The sequence below is a fragment of the Leopardus geoffroyi genome, chromosome C3, assembly GCF_018350155.1.
Source record: "Leopardus geoffroyi isolate Oge1 chromosome C3, O.geoffroyi_Oge1_pat1.0, whole genome shotgun sequence".
NCBI lineage: Eukaryota > Metazoa > Chordata > Mammalia > Carnivora > Felidae > Leopardus > Leopardus geoffroyi.
Window position 1 is genome coordinate 85,691,063 of NC_059338.1, and position 26,796 is coordinate 85,717,858.

The window sequence follows — 26,796 nt, forward strand, 5'->3', positions numbered from 1 at the left end:
ATAAAGGCCACCATTGATGGGCACTTCCTCTGCACCAGGCACTGGGCTGGGTCCTGCAGACCGATTTTCTCATGGAATTCACACCACTGCCCCCACAGACTTGGTGGGAGTAGTTCCGTCCCCCAAAAGGAGGTTCATGGAGGTCGGAGGGAACCGTTTCAAGGTCATGGTGGCAGGACCCAAGGGGCTGAAACTGTGGATTTTCCACAGTGCCTCTGGGGTCAAACAGGCCAGACAGAGTCATAGAGTAATAACGATGGCCATGGCTGACCCTTACCGAAGACGTAGTTCAAAAAAGTGCGGACGCGAATGCACATTGAGCTCCCTCCAGGATGGGGCTGAGCTATGGCTCCCATTCTGCTCAGAAAGGGCGTGCAACTTGCCCTGTGGTAGGGCTGACCAGCGGCAGGACAGGACTGGGGCTTCTGCAGGTGGGGTGGGGGGGTGAGGTGGGGGCCACTGCCCAATCCCTTCCTGCCCCGCACCCCATTCCCGAGCCTGGCTTTGGCTCCCCGACTCTCTACTCCCCAGAGGACTAGCACTTTGCAAGAGGTGTTGGGGAGAGACCCCAAGTCCCACGTCCTTACCCCGGGCACTTGCGGGTGGCGGGAGAGGAAATACCTATCCTTCCCCCGGGTGCCCTCCCTCCTGTCAGCCAGCGAGCCAGCACCTGGGCGGAGAAGAGGATAGAATGGGGCTATTCAGTGTTCCTGACGCAATAACCGATTGCTAAACCCTTGCATCCCCGAGCGTTTTATGGAGGGTGGTGATTTTGAGCAGGAGCAGGAAACCCCACACTTAAACCCAGCTGCCACAACAAGGCCCTGCAGGTCGAATGCTAGTCCCAAAGAACACTTTCCCTGAGGCCAGGCATCAGAAAAACAACAGAAACACCACCAACAACCCGCAGTTGATCCAGCGGTGTCCACACCCCTAACTACATCAGACCAATGAAATCCTCTCGGCCGGCAGGGGCAAACCCCGGTCTCGATTTATAGATGACAGCACTGATTTACTGATTTGCCCAAGGTCACGGAATGAGTGAAGGGCAGAAATGAGGTGCAAATCTGACTTTCCCACTCGTGGTCTAGTGCTCACTTCGCCACAGTCCGGGGCCTGCGCTGGGGACAGCGGGTGATATTGTCAAGAGGGCCCAGAGGCCTCCAGGGGCGTCAGAGAGACAGAGAGAGAGAGACAGAGAGAGAGAGAGAGAGAGAGAGAGAGAGAGAGAGAGAACAAAGCAAGGTACCCGTATCGAGACTGCAAACCACGGGCCTGCAACATCAGGCAAGTCACTTAACTTCTCTGAGCCTTATTTTCCTTCTCTGCAGGCGGAACAGGGGTGTGGCTAAGAGTTTGAGCTCTGGAGTCAGAATGCTAGATGTCTAATCTCGGCTGCCCAGCTTCCAGCCTGCGTGACCTTGGACAATTCTCTGGGTTCACACCTCTCTGTGTTCAGTTTCCTTGCCTGTCAAATGAGCATTTAAAAAAACCCACCTACGGCTTCCTGTGAGAATTTTCTTTGTTAATGCAAGTAAGGCTCTTAGCACGGGCCCTGGGTGATGTAAGCAGTCAGTAAACATTAGCCATTATTGCCATCTGCAAAATGGAGAAGAAAAGGGCTTTTGGAGGTCACATTACTGGTTTGGGGGGGGGGTTGCGTCTGTGTCTATCTGTGTCCAGGTGTGTGTGGGGTGGGGGGAGGGGTCTCTGTGTGTGTCTGTGTAAGGAAGTGTGGGGATTTCTCCACAGACTGCACTGGTACCTTCTAGAAAGAAGGAAGGTGCAGCAGAAGGGGACCCAGGCTGGCCCTGGGATATTTCCCTCCTCTGAAACAACCACCTGGCCTTCACCTGTGTGCTCTATTGACTCTTCCCTATGAGTCAAGGGCTATGTCCTTCCAGCCACTCCTCGTTTCCAACAAGATTCCCTTGGGATAACTACCTCAAGCTGGAAACCTCCCTGGCCAGAGCAGTGAAAGGGCAACATGTAAATACACATGGGCCTCAGAGTTTCATAACTGCCATGAGTCACCCCTCTTCACAGAAGACACGGCCAAGGGACAAGAGCTCCAAGTCTTATCGGTGAGGCTGGGCCCGAGCACCTGTCACATATTCTGCGTCTGGGTCCTGGCCGTGCTCTCCCTCCCCAGGGAGCACGTTCCCTGAGTGCTCTGCTGGTGCCATGTCGGTCTCAGGAGAGGAAACAGAACATGGTCAGGTGAAACGGCGTTTCCGTCTTCTTCATTCTTGGTTACTTGGGGGGCCCCTGGGTGGCTCAGTTGGTTAAGCATCTGACTTCAGCTGAGGTCATGATCTCACGGTTTGTGGGTTTGAGCCCCGCATGTGCTGACAGCTCAGAGCCTACAGCCTGCTTCGGATTCTGCGTCTCCCTCTCTCTCTCTCTCTGCCCCTCCCCCACTTGCTTGCATACTCTCTCTCTCAAAAATAAAAACACTAAAAAAAAAAAAAAAATTATTCCTGGCTATTCCTAATCCTTTCCCAGCTACCTCAGAGGCCTGGCAACTTGCTGTGTATTCGTTAGAAGTTATTTTTTTTCAAGCTTTTATTTAAATTCCAGTTAGTTAATATACAGTGTAATGTTGCTTTCAGGTGTACAATACAGTGATTCAGCACTTCCTTACCTCCCCCTCATCAGAACTTATAGTACAATAGTAATTTGAGAAGTCATAGTATTATAACAAACAGGGGTTGATTTTCTCGCGTGAAAAGAAATTCAAAACGGAACAAAACCCATTGGTATTTAGGTGGCACACCAATGTGGAATCATATCGTGATTCTGTTTGTTTTCCCTCAAGGTTGCAAGGTGGCTGCTGCAGCTCCAGCAGCTCCTATCTCCTCTCGAGGCAGAACAGGAGAGAAGGTGTGGGGGGGGGGGCGCCTGGGTGGCTCGGTCCGTTGAGCGTTCGACCTCTTGGTTTCAGCTCAGGTCATGATCTCACGGTTCGAGCCCCACGTCTGGCTCTGCGCTGGCAGCTCAGGGTCTGCTTCGGATTCTCTCTCTCTGCCCCTCCCCTGCTTGCACCGTCTCTGTCTCGAAATAAAGAAAACAAAGAAAATTTTGAAAAAAAGGAAAAGCAGGGAAGGGCACAAAAAAGTGGCTCTATTAACGTCTGTCCCTGTGTCAGTCAGTTGGTTACCACTGCATAAGATACCACTGCAAAACTTAGTGGCTCAAAACAACAAATATGCATTAGCGTGTGACTCAGGGTCAGAGTTGGGGCTGGGATTAGGTGGCGGTTCTTCTACTGGTTTCTGGGGCTCCCTCGAGTGACGGCAGTCAGGTGATGGCTCCGTGGGGGGGGCCTATTGTCCAAGATGGCCTTGCTCACAAGTCTGGCACTGGATGCTGGCAGTGGGAGATACAACGACAGAAGTAGAGGTCAGAGGATTGTCATGGCTGGGGGGGGGACACCGCTAGCCAAGGAGTGTGGGTGGCCTCTACCAGCTAGACTAGTCAAGGAATGGACCCTTCCCTAAAACGTCCAGAAAGAACAACCCCGCTGACACCTTGATTTTACCCTTGTAAGACCCATTTTGGATCTCTGACCTCCAGAACCGTAAAATAATAAATCTGTGTTAAGCCTCCGCATTTGTGGTATTCTAGTATGGCAGCAACAGCAAACTGTCTCCCTCAGATGCTCCCTCATTCTCTAAGGCCCCGCTGCCTGATTTTGTAAAGATATATGGGAACCTGGCCATCCATTCTCTCCCAGATGATCTATGTCTGCTTTCATGCTACGGCAGCAGAGTTGTTGTGATGGAGACTGTATGGCCCACGGAGCCTAAAATATTTCCTCTCTGGCCCTCCTCCTGCTCAAGCAGGCTCGCCAGGCTTTCTTGCATGGTGGTTTCAGAGAAGCAAGAGAGCAAGATTTTGCTGCTAAAGTTCTTGGACGTTCAAAGGCTTGGAAGTCCCACAATGTCACCTCCTCTACATTTTGGTCAAACAAAGCAAGTCCCAAGGCCAGTCACAGAGGTGAAAAATAAACTCTACCTCTTAACGGAGGAACGGCAGGGTCGCGTTGCAAAGGCGCGTGTTACGGGAGATCTTATCGGGGCTACCTTTGCGGACAGTCTCGGAGTCCCCTTTGGTCTGGGGATCAAAGTCCCCCCTGCCCCGAGACTCCCCGCCAGATGTCCCTTCAATCTCAGTGGCCGCAGCTGGGCGGCATGGGGAGCTGGGGAAGCAGGAGCCGGCTTATTATGACTGGCTTAAGCCAATAACCGTCTACCACTCTGGAGGCATCCTCCATTAGCCAGGAAAGGGGAGTGGATGCTGAGCCGGCTGTTAGCAGAAGTTACCTTACCTGTGCTGTCTGGGTGGTCTTGAGTGTATTGAGTTCACTCACTCAACGACCAAACATCCAGATATCAAGAACCTGCTCTGTGCCCGTTTCTGGACAGGGTTGGTGTGGAGGAAGGCTATAATCCCTGTCCTCGAGGGGGCTGCAAGCCCCTGGAGAAACTCTCCCGCATGGACAAAGAAGGCGTGTGCAAGGATTTTTCACTGCACACCTATTTTTAGAAGTAAGTGAAAGCAATCCTCTGACGGGAGAGGATAAAGAAACTAGTTCTCTGATGGGCACATTTATAGTAATTAAAATAAATGAGCCAAGTCCTCACACATCAACCTGAATAATTCATGAACACGTCGTAAGTGAAAAACAGCAAGGTGCAAAATAATATCATTGACATAAATCACAACACATAAAACAATGGTGTACATTTCGTATGGAAAATTGCATGTGGTGAAAGGAGATAAGCATGGGAGAGGGAAGGGAGAGGAGGTGGGAACGTAGCTTGAAGCTCTAATGTTTTGTTCCTTTAAAAAAGTAGAGAGATTAGAAGGACACATTACAACTGCTATAAATGGGTTATATTATTCCCGTGTGTGAATATGTGTGTGTGTGTGTGTGTATATATATATATATATATATATATATATGTACTATTTTGTAACAAAAAATTTTTTAAACCTACCAACTAGTTGAGGAGTTGCAACGATCAAAGGCAAAGTAAGCAGGGAACCGGTCAAGTGCAGTCTGTAGGACAGCCTGCTCTAGGTCAGGCTTACTGCTCCCAGGGGACGTCCTGTGTTAAGCTTGTGGTGAGGTCCTGGAGCGTGGAAACTTAAGTGAAGGGGAAGACGCGGTTGTTCCAGGAGTCCAGAAAAAGGGGTTTCTTGGGGGTCCAGCCTGGAGCAGGGGCTGAGGCCTGAGGCTGGCAGGATGGGTGGCGTCCCCCACACAGCTCCTTCTCGTTCCTCCGCAGCCGACTCAGAAGTTTGTTCTGTGTCGTAGCAACAGGGGGTGTCGGAAGGTACAGAAGCCTGGAATCACCAGACCTGGCGTGGGGCCCTGACTTCTGCCAGTGATAAGCTGTAGGACTGTACAAGTCTTGTATTGCCTCCCTGGGGCCTCAGTTTCCTCTTCTGTAACATGGGTATCAAAACCCTTGGCCTGTCTCCCTCACTGGGTTGCTGAGGGGGCTGTAAAAGATCGAGGGTGTAGAAGCCCCACAGGCCGCGGAGGCCTGTGTGCTCCCCAGTCTGTGTAAACTGAGGGTTTCCACGGATTTGTCTGCAGACCCAGGAGCGGAGCTGAGATGGTTCTCATCCATCCCGCCCATCCGTGGACTCATTCCACAAACATTCCACGTGGGCTTGGAGAACAGTGATGCTAAAGGTGTCCACCTTTAAGGAGCACTCAGCATCGGGGGTGAGGGGGGCGGCTGCCAGCCCAAGGAGTTCTGAGACTGTCCACCACCTTCTCAACTATAGGTTGGGAAAGAGAGTAGCAATTTGCTGCTGCTTCTAGAAGCTTCTTTGGGAGAGGAAAAGACACCCACCTAGGGACAATCTTGGAAGCAAAGTAGAATTGTCCTGGTTTGGGAGGGAATCTCGGGTGGAGGGGACAGCTTGGATAAAGCCCAGAAGCAGGAGAGCTTAAAATGTCCCAGGACTCTGAAGGAACAGCTCCACGGAATATGAGCTTTCGTCTCTGTTTTTGGGTTATTTTGTTTTGTCATCTCATTGAAATTTAAGCTAGAGCTGAATTTTGCCATCAATATTAGAGTAGGGAGAGCCAGAGGTCAGACTGAGTTCCTCCACTGCAAATTCGTACTAAGCCTCAGTTTCCTCTTCTATAAAACGGGCTTGTTGCAGAGTTGATCAAATGATGAAATGAGAAATGGACATAACTTTCCAATGAACGAACACTTTTATTTACTTTCTAATGTTTTTTTTTTTTTCTTTTTTGAAAGAGAGAGAATGTAAGCAGGGGAAGGGCAGAGAGAGGGGGGACAGGGGATTCGAAGCAGGCTCTGTGCTGACAGCAGTGAGCCCTATGCGGGGCCCGAATTTATGAACCGTGAGATCACGACCTGAGCCGAAGTCAGATGCCTAATCAGATGCCCAGGTGCCCGTCCAATAAGTGCGTTTAATTAAACTGCTCAGAAACGTACCTTGCCTACCTTCTTGCTGACTTTTCTTTCTTTCTCAGCGCCCTGAGCCTACCGCAAGGAGCAAACTAAGTCTTCCCCCCCAAATACACCCTCCGAGGTGGCGGTTCAGCTGTCCGTGCCCTGGGGAGAGTGTCCCCAGAACCACAAGTGACACCAGTGGGGCCAGGGAGGGTGGGTGCTCCAGTGGGAATTGGGGAAGATGGTGGAGGGGACATCCAGGCACCTTGTCTTTGGGGGCAGAGCAGGAATGTCCCTCGAGAAGGGCCTCTTTCCCCTTTGCCTTCTGACCCGCGCACTGAGCCCATCTGCCTGGTGGTTTCACACGCCCCAAGAAGGTCCCATCCCAGACAAGGGCAGTGCCCCGGGGGCCTAAGTCACTCTCCCAGGAGTGGCCGTTGTTTCAACCGTGTCCCGTGAATTTGGGCAGTAGCCAGATTTGGGGGGGGGGGCGGCGCAGGGGGAGACAATGAGAACATTCCCAGAGGCCCCTGGGCCGTCTGGCGACCTCCCATGTCTGCCATCATGTCTGCCACTGTCTGTGGTGCCTTCCTGGTGTGAGCCCTGCCCCCCTTCCCCATGCAGCAGGCGCTCGGCAGTCATGAGGGCCCTCGGGGGCCACAGAGCCCTGCAAGGTGGCCTCACCGCTCTCTTCCTCCTGAGCCAGCTCAGAGTGATTCAGCTAAATGGCCACGGTGGCACAGCTGGTAAGTGACAGAATTAAAGACCTGCCCTGTGGTATCAGTATCCATCTGACTACAAAGGCCTTATGGCCCCCACTGCCTCTCTTCCCCTAGAGAGGCAGGATGTGGAATGTGAACGCACTTCCCGGAAGGGGCGGCCGGGGAGGCTGAGGGTGACTCAGAGCCGGCCCTTGGCCATGTCCTCTCAGGAAACACTAGGTTGATTGTGGTCCATTGTTGCTCTCCCTGCACATGAATAAGTGTCAGTAACTGCAGAACAGAACGGAGGCAGTTCCTGGGGAGGGGCGCACACAGAGGAGGGGCGCTCTCGGGAACACGAGGTGCCCCTTTCCGGAGCCAGGAGGCCTGAGCCCCATCCTGTCCGGAGCAGAGAGGGGACAGCCAGGAGGCCCTCTGCTTGGCACTTGGGGATGCCCCGCGAGTGCACTCTGAACACCCGCAGACACCAGGAGACGGTGCAAGAGTGGGGAACTGGGGCGCAGGCGATCCTGAAGCCTGAGGGCCGCGGGAGAAGTTGGGAATAGCTTCTGTGGGCAGGGGAGAGGAGACTTGGGGAGCTGGGGAGGCTGTGGGCAGAGTTGAGGAACAGGTGCATTGGAGACCATCGGTCCGTGAGGCAAGGGAGTGCCTGGGGGACGGACCAAGCGACCGCACTGGGGGCCCCAGCTTTGCCGATGTTCTGCCGGCCTGCTCCCACAAGGCAGGGCACACGTGCGTGGCCACGGGCCGGGGGTGCGAAACGAGGCGGCCTGGGCCCCAGCACAGGTGCTGCCGTGAGCCGGCGGGAGCGGGGGTGCCTCGAGCCAGTCAGTGTACCCTCTGCGGGCACAGAGATCAGACATCAGGGCAGCACGCCTGGCCGGACCTCAATAGCTGATGGCTCGGAGTAAAGCCCGAGGGAGGGAGGGCACGGCACCATGGGGTGGCCAGAGGCGACTTCTGAGAACGTTTACCGAAACGTGTAACATCCTTATCAAGTGGGATGAAATTCAAATTCCTCCAAGGCTGCTCAGCCCTGCCCCTGCCTCCTCGAACTTCATCTCCTCATCATATTCCAGGCACATAGTTTTCTCTATATAAAAGTGGCAGACACTTTCTGCCCCAGGGCCTTGGCACCAGTGAAATCCTCTTCTAGAAGCCTCTTCCTCGCCACTCACCCCTTTTCCTCTCCCCACCAACTCCCACCCATTGTTCACGTGTGAGCTGAAATGCCCCTTCCCCAGAGACACCTTCGCCCAACCCCCGAACTGACTTAGCTGGGTCGCTCTGTTACTCCTGCCCCCAGCATCCAACGACGCTTCCTTTGTATCACTGACCATCACAGGAAAACTCTTTGTGCAATTATTCGTTTGGCGTCTCCCCCCACCCCCACCCCGCTAGACCACAAGTGCTGGCAGGCCAGCAACCACATCTATTTCTTTTACCAGTGTGTCCTCAGGCACCCTTTATCGATAGAAAAAGGGGAAGGAAGGAAGGAGGGAAGGAAGGAAGAAAAGCAGGCCAAATGGAATGGCGGCTGATTGGAAGGAAGCGGGGAGGGAGAGAGGGGGGGAGGAGAGAGGGCTCCCTGGCCTGTGGCAGCAGAATGGGGCGAGCCACAGGCCCCCAGTGAAGGATCCTGTGTGCTGGCTTCCCTCCCTGGCACGGTCAGCCGTGGCTGGGCGCATGGGTGGCATGGCCCGTGCTCCCGGTGGAAGGATGAGCAGAGCAGAGAAAGGTAGGTCCACCTCCCCCAGAGCCCCATGCAGAGCCCCAGGAGCTCCCCTCCAAGGAGCTCAGTCTGCAGGGCAGGGTCCTTCACTCATCACAGCCTCACCCGGCTCTTCTGGAGAGCGAGATAAAGCACCAGCCTTCCACCGGCGCCCAGCGCCGGGAGTCGGACTGGGGCGGCCGTGCTCAGGCATCTGGCCTCTTGCCTGGCCCAGCACAGGTGTTCAGCAATGGGGCGGCTCTCCCAGATCCCATCTCTTCACTCTCCTCTGGGCTCCTTCTCGGTCTTTCCCAGAGTCGCTACTTCCGGCAGACCTATGTCTGCACTCGGGGAGAGCCCAGGAGGGAGAAGAGAAGGGGAGGAAAGAACGTGGGTAGCCGCAGGGAACCTCAAAGAGCACAGATGCTGGAGTCCTACCTGTGCTCAGATCATGACTCAGCCACCATCTGGCTGTGTGACTGTGGCAAGTGACTTAGCCACTCTGTGTCTCAGTTTTTCCATCCATAAAATGAGGATGACAAAAAGGCTTATCTCATGGGCTTGTAATGAGGATTGAATGACCTGATACTTACAAAGGTCTTAAAATAGTCCCTGGCACATAACCATGCTTATAAAATAATTCACATAATAATAGCTATCGTTTATTGAATTCACCTCTGGCCTGGCTCTGGATAAACATTTTCTTTTTCTTTTTTTTTTTTTTTAAGTTTATTTATTTATGTTGAGAGAGAGGGAGAGCACGAGCGAGAGAGGAACAGAGGGAGAGGGAGAGAGAGAATCCCAAGCAGGCTCCACACTGTCAGCGAAGAGCCTGACATGGGGCTCGATCTCAGGAACCGTGAGCCGAAATCAAGAGTCACATGCTTAACCTACTGAGCCACCCAAGCGCTCCTGGATAAGCACTTTCATGCATCATTTCTGTCTCCCAAGAAATCCAGGACGTGGGAACCCATCCATAGGGGTTAAGTGGCTTGTTCAAGGTCACACTGCTGGTCAGCGACAGAGCTTGGGTCCCAGATGCAAAGGGAGTCATTTAAATCTTTTTTTTATCTCAGGCTACAGCCAAGGATACCCTAACAAAGGGCTGCTCACTATCTCTCACAGAGGTGATAAGTCCCCACTGTGCGTGAGCCAAAAGAAATGCCAAGAACAAAGTCACTTAGGTGTTCAAGGTGGAGGTTACTCATACGTGCTGTGTCAGGCTTTTGTATTTACAAAGAAAACCTGCTTCTTTAACTCGGGGAGTGCTGTCTTCCTTCCTCTTTGCTTACCCCACTGACCTTGATCTCAGCAGCTGGCTCCCTTGGAGTTACTGCTCTGCGGGTCCAGGCAGCCCTTGGCCCCATTCCTTGTTCCCTTACGGGGTAAGGGTTGGGGGAGAAGGGCTTCGGCTCAGGGCATGGAGTCCTGGGCCTCCTTCCTTTGCTGGCCCTAACTCACTTCCCTTCTCTTAACCTATTTCCCCCATTTCTGAAAGAAAGGGGTTTAAATTCGAACCAAAGGAGCGGTTTCCCACCCAAACTACATATTAGGATCACTTGGGGGGAGATTTTTTAAAATACCTATGCCGGCCCCTACCCGAGGTTCAGATTAAGTGGGCTATCAATATCATTAGAGCTCCTTTCCAGGTGATTCTAAGGGCCGACGGATAAGACCCGTGGTTTCAGGAGCAGAGTGATATGTTCTGTTATCTGTGGCAAAACGAGAAAAATGACCAGAGTGCGTTAAGTTTTCCTTGGAGGTAAGTGTGTTCAATTTGAAGATACCCTTTATCTGAGATCATATCCCTTCTATTCTGTGGAGCAGCTAAAGTTCTTTCTCTTGGGATGTGATGACAACAGACGGTGGGAACTTTCCTTTTTTTTAACATCCGTGTTAACCAAATAAAAAATGGGCAACACTGGCCTCCAAAAGTATGAGGGAAATATTTCCTGGCCAGTGAAATTCAAACATTCAGAAACACCAGCCTAGGTCTGTGTCACCACTATGGTAGCCATGAGACATAAGAGGCTATAGAACACGTGAAATGTGGCTGGTCCAAGTCAGGTAGCACTACCAATATGAAATAGACACTGGATGATGAAGATTTAATATGATAAAAGAACGTAAAATAGCTCGTGAATATTTTTTACATTGATCAGGTGTTAAATGTTAATATCTTGGATACATGGGGTTAAATAAACTATATTACTAACTTTAATCTCTCCTGTTTCTTTGCACTGTTTCGGAAATGTATCCCCTTGGGGCACCTGGGTGGTTCAGTCGGTTGAACATCCGACTTCAGTTCAGGTCAGGATCTTACGGTTCGTGAGTTCGAGCCTCACGTCGGGCTCTGCACTGACAGGGCAGACCCTGCTTGGGATTCTCTGTCTCCCTCTCTCTCTGCCCCTCCCCAGCTCTCTCTCTCTCTCTCTCTCTCTCTCTCTCTCTCAGAAATAAACAAGCATATAAAAATATATAAAAAAATAAAAAGCAAGAGGCCGGAAGCTACAAGAGCTCTGGGACCGAGGCTCAGAACTCACCCAATGTCACTTCTGCCGCGTTCGATGTCCAAAGCCAGTGTGAGAGCCTGCCTAGATTCCAGGGCCGGGTAAACAGACTCTGCTTCTCCTCTTTAGTAACAAGTCCTGCAAAGGATTGTGGTCAGTCTGCAGTCCACTCACTCCAGCTCGGTGGTCCCAAACAAGGAGAGGCTATGCCTTGCTCCCTGGATGCTGCTCTTCCTCAGGGCCTCACTGGGCCTTTTGTGGATTCTCAGCACTTTGACTCCCATGGCCCCTTCCTCCATAAGACTGACAGATAGATAGACAAATAGATATTCTATTTTATGAGGGCATCGGTGTAATGATAAACATAATCGGGGCTGGATTCGTGATTACATATTCGTTATTATTATATTCTTTTTTCCTTCTGGTTTCAAAAGAGATGAAAATTGAGCCATTTTCGGGGGTCCCTGTGAGTATCCTGGGCACTAGGTGTTGTGTCTTGTGGGCCACGTGGCCAAGTGGGTCCTGTTTTTGGTGGCTGATCGAGCACAGGGCACCCCAGCCCCAAGTGGTTCAGAGTCCCAGCAATTGCCCGGCAAACTGGGAGCTATGCAGGGCGACAGAGGGTGGGGCAGGCGTCCTCTGAACGGGTTACAGAGTTCCCCAATTACCTGTGTTCCGGATCCCCTATAAGGACATCTGTACTTTGCCCTTCCTTCAGCAATGGGCCATCACTCCCTTTCTAGGGAAACTCCTGGAAGTCAGGTGAAACCAGGAAGTGCATTCAGGGCTTCAGATGGTGATAATAACACCAGGACCCTCCCCTCCGGTGGATCACTTTACCGGCTGGCTGTCTGTCAGGGGCTTTCCCACGCCTCCCTGCCCTGGAGCCTCTTATCCACACTCCTGCGGTTCCACCCACCTTTTCACAGATGCGGGGACTGAGGCTTGGAGATGTGAAACCACTTGCCCGTTTAGTGGTACGTTCACCGGGGGCCCAGGTTCCCCGGGCTAGCTCCCCGACACCAGGTGAATCCTGCAGGATCTGACCCTGGCAGCGTCCTGCACACCTGGAGGAGGGCAGGCCTCGGAGGACAGGCCCGCCCGGCTGGGGAGAGGAGGCGCCCTGACAGCCACGTCGGCCACATGTATTTGGGGTGGGCCTTTTCGATTCCTGGGGGAATATGCAGCCCTTCAAAATCAGGGCCTGCTTTTGGTTTCTTCCCATATGTGGACACGGGTCTGGTTTTTATTTGGCTTGGTTTGGGTTTTGGTTTTTTAAATTGTTTTAATTAAAAAACTTTTTTTTTTTAATGTTTATTTTATTTTTGAGAGAGAGAGAGATACAGAGTGTGAGCGGGGGAGGGGCAGAGAGAGACACACACACACACACACACACACACACACACAGAATCGGAAAGAGCTTCAGGCTCTGAGCTATCAGCTCAGAGGGACGAGGGGCTCGAACTCAGAAACTGTGAGATCATGACCTGAGCCAAAGTCAGCACTTAACTGACTGAGACACCCAGGAGCCCCATGTTTTGGTTTTTTTAGAGAGAGAGAAAGAGGGCTTGAACAGGGGTGAGGAGTGGAGGGAGGGAGGGGGAGAGAGAGAGAGAGAGAGAGAGAGAGAGAGAGAGAGAGAGAGAATCCCAAGCAGGCTCCACACTCAGAGCAGAGCCTGACGCGGGGCTCCATCCCATGACCCTGGGATCATGAAGTGAGCTGAAATCAAGAGTGGGACCCCCTAGGGGCACCTGGGTGGCGCAGTCGGTTAAGCGTCCGACTTCAGCCAGGTCACGATCTCGCGGTCCATGAGTTCGAGCCCCGCGTCAGGCTCTGGGCTGATGGCTCAGAGCCTGGAGCCTGTTTCCGATTCTGTGTCTCCCTCTCTCTCTGCCCCTCCCCCGTTCATGCTGTCTCTCTCTGTCCCCAAAATAAATAAACGTTGAAAAAAAAAAAAAAAAGAGTGGGACCCTCAACCCACAGAGCCCCCCGGGCACCCTGCTCTGTTGTTTTTAACAAGCTTATGTTATGACCACTGTCTATTCGGAGAGCCCATCAGAAAGAACACGGTCCAAAGCCAAGCAGCCCTGTATCTTCTGCCTCCTTCTCTCATAGGAGCTGATTTAGCCTCTCTGACCCAGTTTCCTGAAGCTGAAATGAGCCGAGGGTCACCCAGCGCCTAGGGACCCTTTGTGAGGATTAGCTGGGGAAACATGTGGTGAGTTTTTAGCCCGCTGCTCAAGGGCACGCTCCAGGCTCCGAGGCGCTCATGGTGGGGACCCCTCTTGTCGATGTTTATTTGCCCAAGAAGCGCATAGAGCATCATGAGGGCCAAGCCGATCACACCGCAGAGCATCTCAAAAATCCCTTCCCCTGCCCATCTTCGCATGGCCCCTGTGGATGAAACATGGGGTCCACTACTCCAGACCTAGGTGGCACAGATATTCTAAGCACCATGGACGTTTTTCTGGGAGAACATGAACAATTGGGATTCTTGCCCCTCAGAGCACCTGTCTGGGAATGTGCGGACCAGCCCTGGGCCCCAGAGCTGGACCAGCATAAGCTGCGACGCAGGGGTGCTGGGGCGGGCCAGGGGGAAGCTTGAATAGTAGTCACGTTTCCTACATATTTACCCAAAGCCATTTCCACCCGCTGCTAAGGATGTGAGAGGGCCCCCCCCCCCCCCCCCCCCGTCCCCACCCCGCCCTGGAAACCACTCTCCTCCCAGCTGGCCCCAGAGTACCTCAGCGTGGTGACAACCTGTTTCCTGCCACAGTCTTGGGGCCTCATGAAAAGTCAGCTCAATTCAAACAGTTAGTGGGTGCAGCCAACATACCAGACTCTGGGGTGCGGAGACTGACCGGTCACAGTCAGGACCCTGAAGTCATCTGCAGACGAGCTCAGCAGAGTGAGGAGAGGAGCAGGACCCAGTGCGACTTGGAGGCACAGAGCAGGACCACCTAATAAAGCTCAGCTGAGATCAGTGTAGCTGGGGTGAGATCAGGGAAGGTTTCCTGGTGGAGGTGATAGCCGAGCCGCCACTGGGAAGGGCATCTCAGGCAAAGGGCTCAGCCTGAGCAGGGGCTCTGAGGGCACCACGGGCTCTGGAATGCTGGGTAGTTTGGTGAGGGGGAAGGGAAGAAGAGGGAATGGGGAGGGGGGCAGGGGAACACTGGAGGGGACCGAGCGTCAGAGAGGCCCTGGCTGCCTCCCGGGAATGGAGCGGAAGGGGCAGGGCTCCAGGAGACAGGGAGGTCCCGTAGGAGCTGTTGTAAGAGGCCGGCAGCAGGGAGGGCGAGGGTCCCATCAAGGCACTGGCAGTCGCAGAGTGGTAGGTGGGGAGGAGGGGACCCACTTAAGACGGTCATAAGATCCAGAGAAAAGGGTGGGGTGGGTGAGTGTAGAGGAGCAGGGGGCTCAGGGGAGGACGATTCCCAGCTTGCTGGGTTGGGAGACTGGCCCCCTAAGGGGAGGGCAAGCACATTTTATGACCCTGTCAGGAGGCAGGGCTTAGATGCAAGCCTCGTGGTGGCACCTGTGAAGGCTGTGAAGGCAGCTCCTGGGAGGCTGAGGTCAGGAGAGCCTGGGTGAAGGCAGGGTGCAGGGTGCTGGGGCTGTGCAGAGCCCCACCCCCCGGGTACCGGGTCCACAGTGACCGCTCCCTGCAGCCTGCGAGTCAGAGACCCTGGGGACCAAAAGGAGAAGGGACAGTCTGGGGAGGGGGCGGGTGGTGCCCAGAGGGGGCACATACGTCCACCGGAGCTAACACGTGATCTGAGGTGGTGCCTGAATGGATCATTTCCACTTTAATATGTATGCGTTTGTTTTCACGAGCATTAGAAAAATGCAGAGAGAACGTCGTGCCTTTTTAAAAGATGTGCTGGGGCACCTGGCTGGCTCAGCCGGTTAAGCATCCCACACTCGGCGTTGGCTTAGGTCATGATCTCATGGTTTGTGGGTTGAAGCCCCGTGTCAGGCTCTGTGCGGCCAGTGCGGAGCCTGCTCCGAATTCTCTCTCTTTCCCTCTCTCTGCCCCTCCCCCGCTTTTGTTGTTGTTGTTCTGTATTTTTTATTTGTTTATTTATTTTTAAATTTACATCCAAGTTAGCATATAGTGCAATTATGATTTCAGGGGTATAACCCAGTGGTTCACCCCTACCTATAACACCCAGTGCTCATCCCAACAAGTTTCCTCCTTAATGTCCCTCACCCATTTAGACCATTCCCCCCACCCAAAACCCCTCCAGCACCCCTCGGTTTGTTCTCTATATTTAAGAGTCTCCTACGTCTTGCCCCCCCACCCCGTTTTTATATTATTTTTGCTTCCCTTCCTTTATGTTCATCTGTTTTGTATCTTAAAGTCCTCATATGAGTGAAGTCATATGATGTTTGTCTTTCTCTGACTAATTTCGCTTAGCATAATACCCTCCAGTTCCATCCACGTAGTTGCAAAATGGCAAGATTTCATTCTTTTTGACGGCCGAGTAATACGTTACTGTATATACATACCACATCTTCTTTTTTTCTTTTAATTTTTTTTTTTAACATTTATTCATTTCTGAAAGACAGAGACAGAGTACAAGCAGGGGTGGGTAGAGAGAGAGGGGGACACAGAATCCGAAGCAGGCTCCAGGCTCTGAGCTGTCAGCACAGAGCCCGACGCGGGGCTCGAACTCATAAACCGCCAAGATCATGACCTGAGCCGAAGTCAGTTGCTCAACCGACTGAGCCCCCAGGCGCCCCTACAGACCACATCTTCTTTATCCATTCATCCATCGATGGCCGTTGGGTGCCCCTCCCTGGCTTATGCTCCCCCTCTCTCTATCTCTCTCAAAGTAAATAAACAAACGTCTTAAAATATTAAAAAGTAAAAAATAACAAAAATTAAAAGATGTCTCTTGGAATTCTTCAAGTAAAGTGAAAGGGCGGATTAACGTCATCAAATGCTGCTGAGGATTTGGGGCAGGTACCTGCTGATCCCGAGGTCGGCATGCAACAACAGGCAGCAAGCACTCAGCAAAGAGCTGGTGAAGGAAGAAACCGAGGAACCCGGACAAAGGGAGGGCTTGGTCTGTGTGGGACGCAGGGTGTTCTCAGCGGCGGGAGCGCCTCCGTGGCTCGCTCGGTGGCCCTGTGGACAAGTTCTGGCTCGGGTCAGCTGCTGAAAAGGGAGCCAGCTCGGCCCCTCGGGCCTGGAAAGGGCAACTAGGGGCCCAGACCGAGTGTGTGGATGACCACAGCGAGTGATGAACTCACTACATCCAAAGTGCCCTCAGGTGCCCTGGCAGCCGTCCTTGGTCATGCTTACCTGGGAGTTCCTCAAAAAATTAAAAATAGAGCTACCCTACTACCCAGCAGTTGCACCAGTAGGAATTTATCCAAAGGATACAAAACTGCTGATTCAAAGGGGCACATGCACCCCCACATTTATAGCAGCGCTATTGACAATAGCTAAATTATGGAAAGAGCCCAAATGTCCATCGACTGATGAATGGATAAAGATGATGTGGTTTATATACACAATGGAATACTACCAGCGATGAAAAAGAATGAAATCTTGCCATTGGCAACGATGTGGATGGAACTGGAACTTCGCTTATGCAAAGCGAAAGAAGTCCGTCAGAGAGACAGACGGCATGGGATGTCACTCAGAGGTGGAATTTGAGAAACTTAACAGATGAACCTAGGGGAAGGGAAGGAAAAGTAAGATAAAAACAGAGAGGGAGGCAAACCAGAAGAGACTCTTAAAAAACAGAGAACAAACTGAGGGTTGATGGAGGGGAGGCGGGTGGGGAGGTGAGTTAAATGGGTGATGGCCATTAAGGAGGGCACTTTTCGGGATGAGCACTGGGTGTCATATGTAAGAGATGAATCGTTGGGTTCTACTCCTGAAGCCAAGGCTACACTGTATGTGAACTAACTTGAGAATACTACTACCGCTAATAAAGAGTCAAGGGGGAGAAGTGGACGGCAGCCATGGCCGCCTTCCCCCTCTCTGGTTGGCATCACCACAAGGCGATGGCATGGTTTAGGGGCCGCACTAGAAGCCACTCCTCTGCTTCCTGAGGACCAGACCACTGCCCGGAGCCCCGGGGGTCGCTGGGGGGAGCTCCGGCCACTGAGACCACACAGCATCCCTCACAAACCGAGCCCTCCCTTTGTCCGTGTGCTGTGAAGTCCCCGACAACCCACGGTGAGGTGATCACAGCCCGTGTCAAGCAGTCCCTTTCTGTGCCAAAGACCTTATGAGCCTCATCTAATTTATCCCCCAAACATCCCCGGGAGGTAGGTATTTGGGTTGTGTCCATTTTATAGATGAAAACACTGCGGTTCCAGAAAGTTAATTGATATTCCTCGAGCTCACGTGTCTGGTGAGCGGTGGAGCCAGGGTTGAAACCCAGATCTGTTTAAACCCAGAACCTAGGCACTTGGACCCTTCTGGGGCATTGCCACCACTGGTTATTTTCGGAACGGGCTTGTGGAGGTATAATTCACATACCATAGAGTTCACCCTTTAGAGTGCGTAATTCAATGGTTCGTAAGGCTGCACAAGTTTAGAACATTTTCATCATCCCCCCAAGAAACCCCCGTGCCCTTTAGATACCACCCCTCCCCCACCCCCTCCAGGCCCTCCCAGCCCCAGGCAACCACTAACCTGCTTTCTGTCTCTATAGACTTGCCTCTTCTGGACATGTCATAGAAATGGAAACATAATACGTGATTTTTCGTGGCTGGTTTCTTTTACTCAGCATCACGTTTTCCGGGTTCCTCCGCGTTGTAGCACATGTCAGTACTCCATTCTGTTCCACTGCTGAGCAATATTCTGGTGTCTGGATACGCTATATCTTGTTTTTCGGTTCATCCACCGATGGGCGCTCGGGTTGTTTCCGCCTCTTGCCGATGATGAATAACGATGCTATGACGATTCATGTACCAGTTCTTTTGTGGACGCATTTCTCTGGGGCGTATACCTAGGAGCAGAATTTCTGGGCCAAGTCGTGACTCTGTGTTTACACGACTACTGTTCTGACGGAGACAAAATCAGTGTCCGTTTTCAGATGAGGAAATAGAGACTCCAAAAAACCCAGTGACCTGCCCAAGTTGTACAGAGCGTTAGTGGCCAAGGCAGGCTTTGCTTATTTCAAGCATACTCCGCTGTGCATTGTAGGAGCTCAGTTCCCACAACTTTAAGATATGAGGGGTGGGGAAGATGCTGTCAGAGTCAAGCCAATGAGTTAAGCAGGGTCTCTGCTTCTGCGCGATTTACGATTACGAGGCCACTTACACCGTGAACCTTACGCAGCACGTGCTATGTGCCGAGCTCTTTACAAAAGTAAAGAATGCGCCATCCCAGCCCCCAACGAGCTCCAGCTCTATTGAAGAAGACCCTGGGCATATCGGCGAACAATGCTGATGAGTGACAGGTGCCGGGGCCGACGGAGGTGCTCGGGACGTGTGGCAGGACTGGGGAAGACCTCCCAGAAGTTCTGGCGGGTAGACTGGGAAATAAACAAGGAGCATAAGCAAGGTGAGAGGATGGTCTGTTTAAAGGTCTTACAGTGTTGGTGGGTCTGGTGGAAGGCACCAGCAGAGGCCGGGACAAGCAGATGAGCGGCCAGTTAGGGCCTCAAACACCACAGCTGGGAGTTTGGACTCGCGCTTTTAAAGTGTGTGAAGCAGGAATGATATAGGGTAATTTGGTGGTTAGAAAAATCCCTCTGGAGCAGTAAAAAGAATGAGAGATGAAAATGGAGCAGGTTAGAAGTCTACTGCATCAGTCCCAGCAATAGAAGGGAGAGTCTGAATAGGATAGTAGCTGTTGGGATGGAGAGGAAAGGACAGACGACAGAGGCATCTAGCAAGGAGGGAAGTGTCTATGCGGTTAATTGGCACTGGGTGGAGGCAACTTCTGGAATGTAGGGGCTGAATGGTGGCCCCCCCCCAAAATATTTGTCCACTGGGAACATGTGAATGTGACCTTATTTGGAAAAGGGGTCTTTACAGATGTTATTAAGCATTTTGAGATGAGATCATCTTGGATCATCTCAATAGGCCCTTGATGTTTGGCCTGGCTTCCAGGACAGTGAGAAAATAAATTTCTGTTGTTTTAAGCCACCAAGTTTATGGTAATTTATTACAGCAGCCCCAGGAGACTGACAACACACAGCGGGGTGCAGGTTCCTGGGTGCCGGAGACCCAGCATCACTTTTCCACACCTCTGGGCTCCGTGGAAGGAGGTTCCCCGCTCCCGGCCCGCAGACCCAGACAGGGCAAGGCTGCAGAGAGAGAAGCTCCCCATAAGGCCCTGCCTCGTGCTAAGAAAACAACCTCCAGTGTGTTGCCACATGAGGATTAATGACATAATTATGAGCTCTGACCTCCCTGCGTGATTCGGTCGGGCTGAAGGGAAGAGTGAGTGGAGTCGTCGCCTCGTCAGGGAGGAAAGGCAGCGTCAGACGGCTCCCAGAAGAGGCCGGTCTCCGTGGGAACCTGCAAGAAACCCAACCGGGCTCACAGGTGACATACCCCAAACATGAGCCAGTCAGGTGAACTGGAGGCCACTGGCCAGCCACCCAGCCTGACTCATTCCCCTCTGTGCAGCGAGCCTTGCCAAGCACTTCTGTAGGCTCTGTCTCAGGGGGGTCCAACGATGAGGGGGGGGAAAGGTCAGGTCAAGTCATCCCATCTGAGAGACTGGGGAGCCCAGTGTGGCAGCAAGCTCAGGGGCTTCAGCGTCTAATGAGCCGGGTTCAAATTCCACCATCACCTCTTTACAGCCCCGTGTCTCTGGATACCTCAAGTCGTTTCACTCAGCCTCAGTGTTTTCATCTCTAAAATGGGGATGACTAGACCCACACTGCAGGAGTGTTTAGAAAATTAAATGAGCGGTCATATGTCAAGTGCCTAGAGTATAGGAGATTTTTTTTAAATGTTTTTATTTATTTTTGAGACAGAGAGAGACAGAGTATGAGCAGGGGAGGGGCAGAGAGAGAGGGAGACACAGAATCCGAAGCAGGCTCCAGGCTCTGAGCCATCTGCACAGAGCCCGACGTGGGGCTCGAACCCACGGACCGTGAGATCATGACCTGAGCCGAAGTCGGTCGCTTAAACGACGGAGCCACCCAGGCGCCCCATGGGAGATGTTTCTGATCAACTGGCAAACGTGTTGAACACCTACTGTGTGCCACTTGCTAGGAACACTGGTGAACAAGCGTGTGGCCACCCTCGTGGCGGAGCAACCAAACAACAAGGCAGGCACAGCCCAGAGTGGGGAGGCTTGCGTGGGAGGGTCAGGGGTCAAGGGGAATTCCAGAGGAAGTTCAGTTGAAGTCGGAATCATATTTCTGTTGGCCCAGAAGGATTCAGGGATCAGCCTGAGGTCGTGGGGTGAGTCGTGGCCAGGTTAGCCCGCAGACCCACGCTTCAGACGGCCACCGGCTGTCACCTCTGCTCTCGGGCCCCAGCAGGCTCTGAGGGTCCCGTTGTGCAGGACCGGGCCAGCTCTTGGTCAGACAGCCCACCTGGAACCTGCCAGGCTCCGCCCTGGGGACTGGGCACTCAGCCCATGGCGCAGGGGGCCCACGGCCTCGGTCCTCTATGTGATAGAGGCACCACCGTTTGCTTATCCATTCACATGCTGGTGGAGAGTTGGGCTGTTTCCCGTTTGTGGTTGTTACAGACAACGTCGCGAAGAGTATTCGTGAACCAGTCCTTCTATGGGCATATGTTTTCACTTCTCTTGGGCAGATTCCTAGGACAAGAATGGGTGGATCACGGCAGTTATAATTTAGGTTTGTAGGAAACCGCTAAACTGGTTTCCAAAGTGGTTGTACCGTGTATTTCCTCACAGTGTACGCATGTCCCGCTTTCTCCACTTCCCTGACGACACTTGGTATCATCAGTCTTCAACTTTAGCCACTGTCTTAGTCTGCTCGGGCCGTCATAAGAAACGCCGCGCACTGGGTTGTGTAAACAACAGCAACTTATTTTCTTACGCTTCTGGAGGCTGGGAGTCTGAGATCAGGGTGCCAGCCTGGTCCAGTTCTGGTAAGGACGCTCTGGTTTGCAGATTGATGCCTTCTGTGTCCTCACCTGGTTGGGGGTGGGGGAGGGGAAATGGAAAGAGAGAGAGAGTGAGCGATAACATCTGTTTATCTTTTGTTGACAAAGTGTCCCTTCAGATCTTCTGCCCATTTTGTAAATGTGTTGTGTGCTTTCTCGTTATTGAGTTTTGAGAGCTCTTTATATATTCTGGTTGCCAGTCCTTTATCAGATAATACGATTTGCAAATATTTTCTCCAAGTCTGTAGCTTAGCTCATCTGTCTCTTAAGAGTAGCTTTAAAAAAGCAGAAGTTTTACAATTTTGATGCAACTCAACGTACCCATTTATGTGACAGGTTACACTTTTGAAGTCACATCTGAGAGTCTTTGCCTAACCCAAGGTCACCAAGTTTTCCTTCTATACTTTTTATTCTAGAGATTTCATAGATTTAGGTTTTACATTTACACTTATAATCTATTTTGACTTAAATTTTGTATCTGGGGGCGTCTGGGCGGCCCAGGCAGTTAAGCATCTGACTTCAGCTCAGGTCATGATCTCACGGTTTGGGAGTTTGAGCCCGGCATCCTGTGAGCTCGAGCCCTGCTTCAGGTGAGCCCCTCTTCTCTCCCTCTCTCTCTGCCCTTTGTGGGATTCTCTCTCTCTCTCTCTCTCTCTCTCACTCCCTCTGCCCCTCACTCACTTGCACCCCTCCACTCTTTCAAAAAAAATTTTGTATTCCAGCACGTGGTATGGCCCAAACTCTTCAGCATATGGATATGCAAATGTCTCAGCATTATTTGTTGACTAGGCCATCTTTTCTCCACAGAACTGCCTCTGCACCCATGTAAAACAGAATCAGTTATCCCTACACGTGCAGGTCTGTTTCCGGACTCTCCATTTGTCCGTCATTCCACCAATACCACACCGACCTGACCACTGCAGCTTTGCCATAGGACTTGGTTCTTTTCTTTTCTTTTAAATATTTAATGTTTATTTATTATTATTATTTTGAGAGAGAGAGAGAGAGAGAGAGAGAGAGAGGCAGAGCATGAGCAGCAGAGGGGCAGAGAGGGAGAGGGAGACACAGAATCCCTGAAACAGGCTCCAGGCTCTGAGCTGTCGGCACAGAGCCCGACGCGGGGCTCGAACTCACGAACCTCAGGATCACGCCCTGAGCCGCAGTCAGGCGCTCAACCGACTGAGCCACCCAGGCGCCCCTAGTTCTTTTCCAAAGAATGGTTCTAGGTCCTTTGCGTTTCTGTATGAATTTTACTATCGGTTCGTCAATTTCTCAAGTAGAAACAACGTGGTGAGGTTCTGTCCCTGGTGGTTGCTCAGGAAACCGTCCGGGACTTTGGTGTAGCGTATTCACACTACTCTGGCGCATCGTGGTTTCCTGGGCTTTTCCACGTCCTCACATCAACTCTCAGTAGCCCTGTGACAGAGGCAGGGGCAGCTGGTGTCCCCCACTGTACAAGGAAGACTGAGTCTCAAAGACAAACAGCGTTCCCCGTGGTCACCACCATAGTCACACTGCTCGCGAGTGGCAGAAACGGGTTTTGAATGCTTGATGTCAGGACTCCAAATCCAAGGGCTTTCCGTGCTACCCTGGCCTCTGAGGAGGGGTCCCCAATGTCTCCTTAATAGTCTAAAAGTTTAATAAAGTGCACAAAAAGAGGCACTCATTGTTTTGGTTACTTTAAAAAAAAAAAAGCAATTTCGGATGTTGGTGCCATGCAAATGTATTTCCGTTGCCCTAATGTGAACGCTTTCCTCTCTTCTGCTTAAATGTGGGCGTCCGTCTTAATAGGAAAACCATATGTCTTTGTTCCCTTTTAACTTTCTTTCTTGGCAAGAATACCGCTCCACGGAGGAAAAGGGAGAGGAAATGGGGATACATCACAGAAGGAGGGATTCCGGTTTGAAGTAAGAAAGAACTTCCAGATGGTGAAGGTTGCCAAGCCCTGGATGAAAATGCCACAAAGAAAGACCGCTTCCAGCCTGGAAATCCTGAGGCCCACCTCTCCCCAGGGAATCGTGATGCAAACTCTGTCCTGGGTCTTCCCTCTGAATGCGTTCTCCCTGGGACAGTCACGGGGGCTCCGAGGCGAGCCCGCACTGCCAGTGGGACCCATGATGGAGTGGAGGTACAGTGTAGGTAGCGGTTCTGAAATACGGGTTTTCTTTGGTGTCGGGTCCCCTGAGAATAGTTTCCGAGATGGAGATTTGCATGCAGGCGTGTTGGGTGTGCTCTGGCGGGCAACATCTGGGTGGGGGTGGGGTGGGGTGGGGAAGAAGCAGACTGAGCAGAGGAAACAGACTGGGACATTGACGTGAAAGGCAGCTAGGACAGAGGCCTCAGCCTGTCTGAGCCCTGGAGCTGGCCTGGCCCTGGAGAGTTTGCGAGCAGCTCACCGCCAGCCCGATACCCTATTTGCATCTTCTATGCCTTCCTCTGGCCCTGCCGTGTCTCTCTCCTTGGCCCTCGTCACCCCCACACCCCTGCATTTGCTCCTCTGCCTTCATTGTCCACGTCCCCTCACCTTTTGTCTGTTTTGTTCACTGCCGTAACCCTAGAGCCTAGCTGGGCACATAGCACCTGTTCAACACACATCTAAAGATGAAGCTGCCGGGGCAACAGGGTGGCTCCGTCGGTTGGGCCTCCGACTTCCGCTCAGGTCACGGTCTCGCGGTTCGTGAGTTTGAGCCCCGCGTCGGGCTCTGTGCCGACAGCCTGCTTCGAATTCTGTGGCTCCCTCTCTCTCAGGCTCTGTCTGTCTGTCTCTCTCTCTCAAAAACAAACGAGCGTTAAAAAGTGTTGAAACTCAGAGGACAGAAGTGCAAATCCAAGGCGATGGCGGTGCCTACCTTGTTGGCGCGAGGCCTCCATCTCACACACGTGGGTCCCCAAGTTTGCGGGTAAGTCTGTCGGGTGGACCCCCTGGAAATGGGCACCATTTCCCACAGCCTGCGTGGGGTGCCTCCCAGGACAGCTTCGGAAGTGGGTTGGCTCTTGCCTCCCCCACTGGGGTTCACACGCAGCCTGGTGGGGCTGGGAGTCCGGGAGACCCAGGAGAGAGGCTGCTTGCGAGGGGCCTCGCAGAGGAAGCATTCTTTGTCGCTCGGAGCCTGCTCTCATGGCCACTGCCGCATCCAACTTTCTCATTCGTGCTGTGAGCAAACGGCCTGGACGGAGAGCGGTGCCCCGACTGAGCCCTGGTCTCACTTCACCCTCCTGGCCACCGCTGCAAGGTGCCAGGGGCCCCGTCCCTTCGTTTCAGGGATAAGGGCCCAGGGCTGGGAGGGGTCAGGGACTCGCCCCCCAATCCCATGGCCAGTCCTGGGGCTCCTGGACGGGGCTCTAGCCCAGAACGGCAGGCTTCAGCTCCGTCTGTCCCCGGGCAGTTTGGGAGGGAGCGGCGTCCAGAGAGGGTGGGAAGCTGGTGGTCTTGAGCTCCAAGTGCATCTCCTGCCACACTCCTGGGTCTGGGCGGGGAGAGGTCAGATTTGCCCCCTGCACAGGTGCAGCTCCCCCAAGCCCACATTTGGGGTGGCTCTTAGTTGGCTCCCCTGGGCGAGAAAAGGATGGTACAAATGACTCCGTCTTTCACTTCCCAGACCCCGCCCAGTGCACTTTTAAGATGTGGAAATTTTATTAAATCCCTGAGCACGGCTTCTCTCTACATTTTCTGTGGTTTAACTCTCCCTGGGTCTTTTTGCTTATGGTTTTGGCTACCCCCCCTCCCACCTCTTTAAACCTGAGAATTTCTTTCTCCATTGTCGCTTAAATGAAACAAGTGCTAACATTTCTGGTATTTGCTACAGGCCTTGCATAGTCGGGAAGTGCACACTGACCTAGCAACCAGTGTGTCCCTGGGTGCGCGAATCCCCAGATCTCCAGTATGAATCTGGGTTCTCTTCTCCCTGACCTCCCCTCCCCTTCACTCCTTCCTCTTCGGTCTGGCCTCAGGACCTTTGCTCATGCTGGTCCCCTGGGAGAATGCCTTTGCTCCCTTCCATCTATCCAAATCGGTCCCCCTCGTCGCCACAGGCAAGTTTCCCAGTCCGTAAAATCCTTTCGGACCACTGTAGCTCCTCTCCTTCCTCCTGAAGGACTGTGTCTGCCTCACGGATCCGGCAGTGCAATTCAATGCTGTGCAATTATCTTTGAAAAAGACTAAAATAACTGCAAAGATATGAATATGTATTCTAGGGAAATGAACTGCCCCACCCTCAAACCTGGTTCCTCCCGCCCCTGCCCCCTCCCAAGGTAGCCCATTATGAGTTTGCTTGATACTTTGTACTATTTCATTCTCCTTCATGCACACGTATGCAAACAAAATGCATTCGCCTTGAAAGCAGGAACAGGGGCTGAGGCGTCCAGCCAGGCTTCTGCTATTCCTGTTCTATTTCTTCGACATGTGAGGTCCCCCTGGATCCGGACGGCCCAGGAGGCAAGCGGAGCAGAGGGCAATTCCTCCTTTTCACAGGTGAAATCACAGAGGCGCAGAGAAGTTGATGGAGTCACCTCAGGTCACAGACCTAGTAAGAAAGAGAGTGAAATTGGAACTCACGTCTTCTGACATGCCCAGCTGTTCTGGGAAACCAACCCAAGGACGCTTGACTTCCTTAAACCTCACTCCCCGAGTGCTCGGCTCTGCAGAGCTGAGGTTAGCTGAAAACATGTCGCAATCCCTCGTCACTCTCTGCGCAGCCAAACCCGGGTTCTCATCTGTGACTTGATATGTGCCCTTGGGTGGGAGCTCCTTTCACGCCTGTGGTCCAGGATCCACATGGGTGAGTCATGAGCCGTCATCAGCCAGCTGTCGCCTCACCTTCAGCTCCGTGAGGTGTGAAGCTTGTTTTCTTTTGCTGGCGTAAAGTAGTCACCTCGGACACAAGGGGGGGTGTAGGACACGGCCTCGAGGGCAAACACAGACCCACAGCAACAACGGATTTGTAGAACGCAAGCGCTCCCCGGGGCCAAGAGCTGGCTTCCCCCTAGGAAGCTCCCATGCATGACAAGGAAGTCACCTGCCTCAAGGAAACAGATGGGACATGCTGGGGAGCTCACGGCTACTGACCCAGGGGAGACGAGGGGTGCCTGGCCGAACTCTGTGGGCGTGAGCCAGGACGGGCAGCCCCGGAGGCTCAGAAATATTCCCCGGCTCACACTTCTCAAGTGAAACTCGGATAGGTGGTCAGCACGAACCGACCCCTCCCGGGCCTGCTCTTTCTGCCCATGCGTGCTGAAATCCCAACCGCAGCGGGCGGGCGGGCGGGTGGGCCTCGATGATTAATAGTCCAAGCTTCGTGCTGGAGCCAACGCGCTCTCAAGGGACTTCTTTATTTCAATGCTGGCAG

The 26,796-nt window shown here is 52.7% G+C and overlaps 1 long non-coding RNA gene across 3 annotated transcripts in view; it reads right to left on the reverse strand.

Annotated features, from left to right (window-relative positions):
- Window positions 1-3,020: 3,020 nt before the first annotated feature.
- The window catches only part of LOC123585476, a 33,224-nt gene continuing 9,448 nt past the window's right edge, over window positions 3,021-26,796 (reverse strand). The window contains exons 2-7 of one of the 3 annotated variants that reach the window (XR_006706221.1): window positions 25,406-25,974; window positions 24,301-25,002; window positions 19,768-19,879; window positions 18,045-18,888; window positions 11,420-11,524; window positions 3,021-3,369 (exon numbers count right to left, since the gene is read on the reverse strand). This is a non-coding gene — a long non-coding RNA (uncharacterized LOC123585476). Of the gene's footprint in view, window positions 3,370-9,708; window positions 10,589-11,419; window positions 11,525-18,044; window positions 18,889-19,767; window positions 19,880-24,300; window positions 25,975-26,796 lie in introns of those variants that run through there. The other 2 variants (XR_006706220.1, XR_006706222.1) reach the window with 2 other exon arrangements.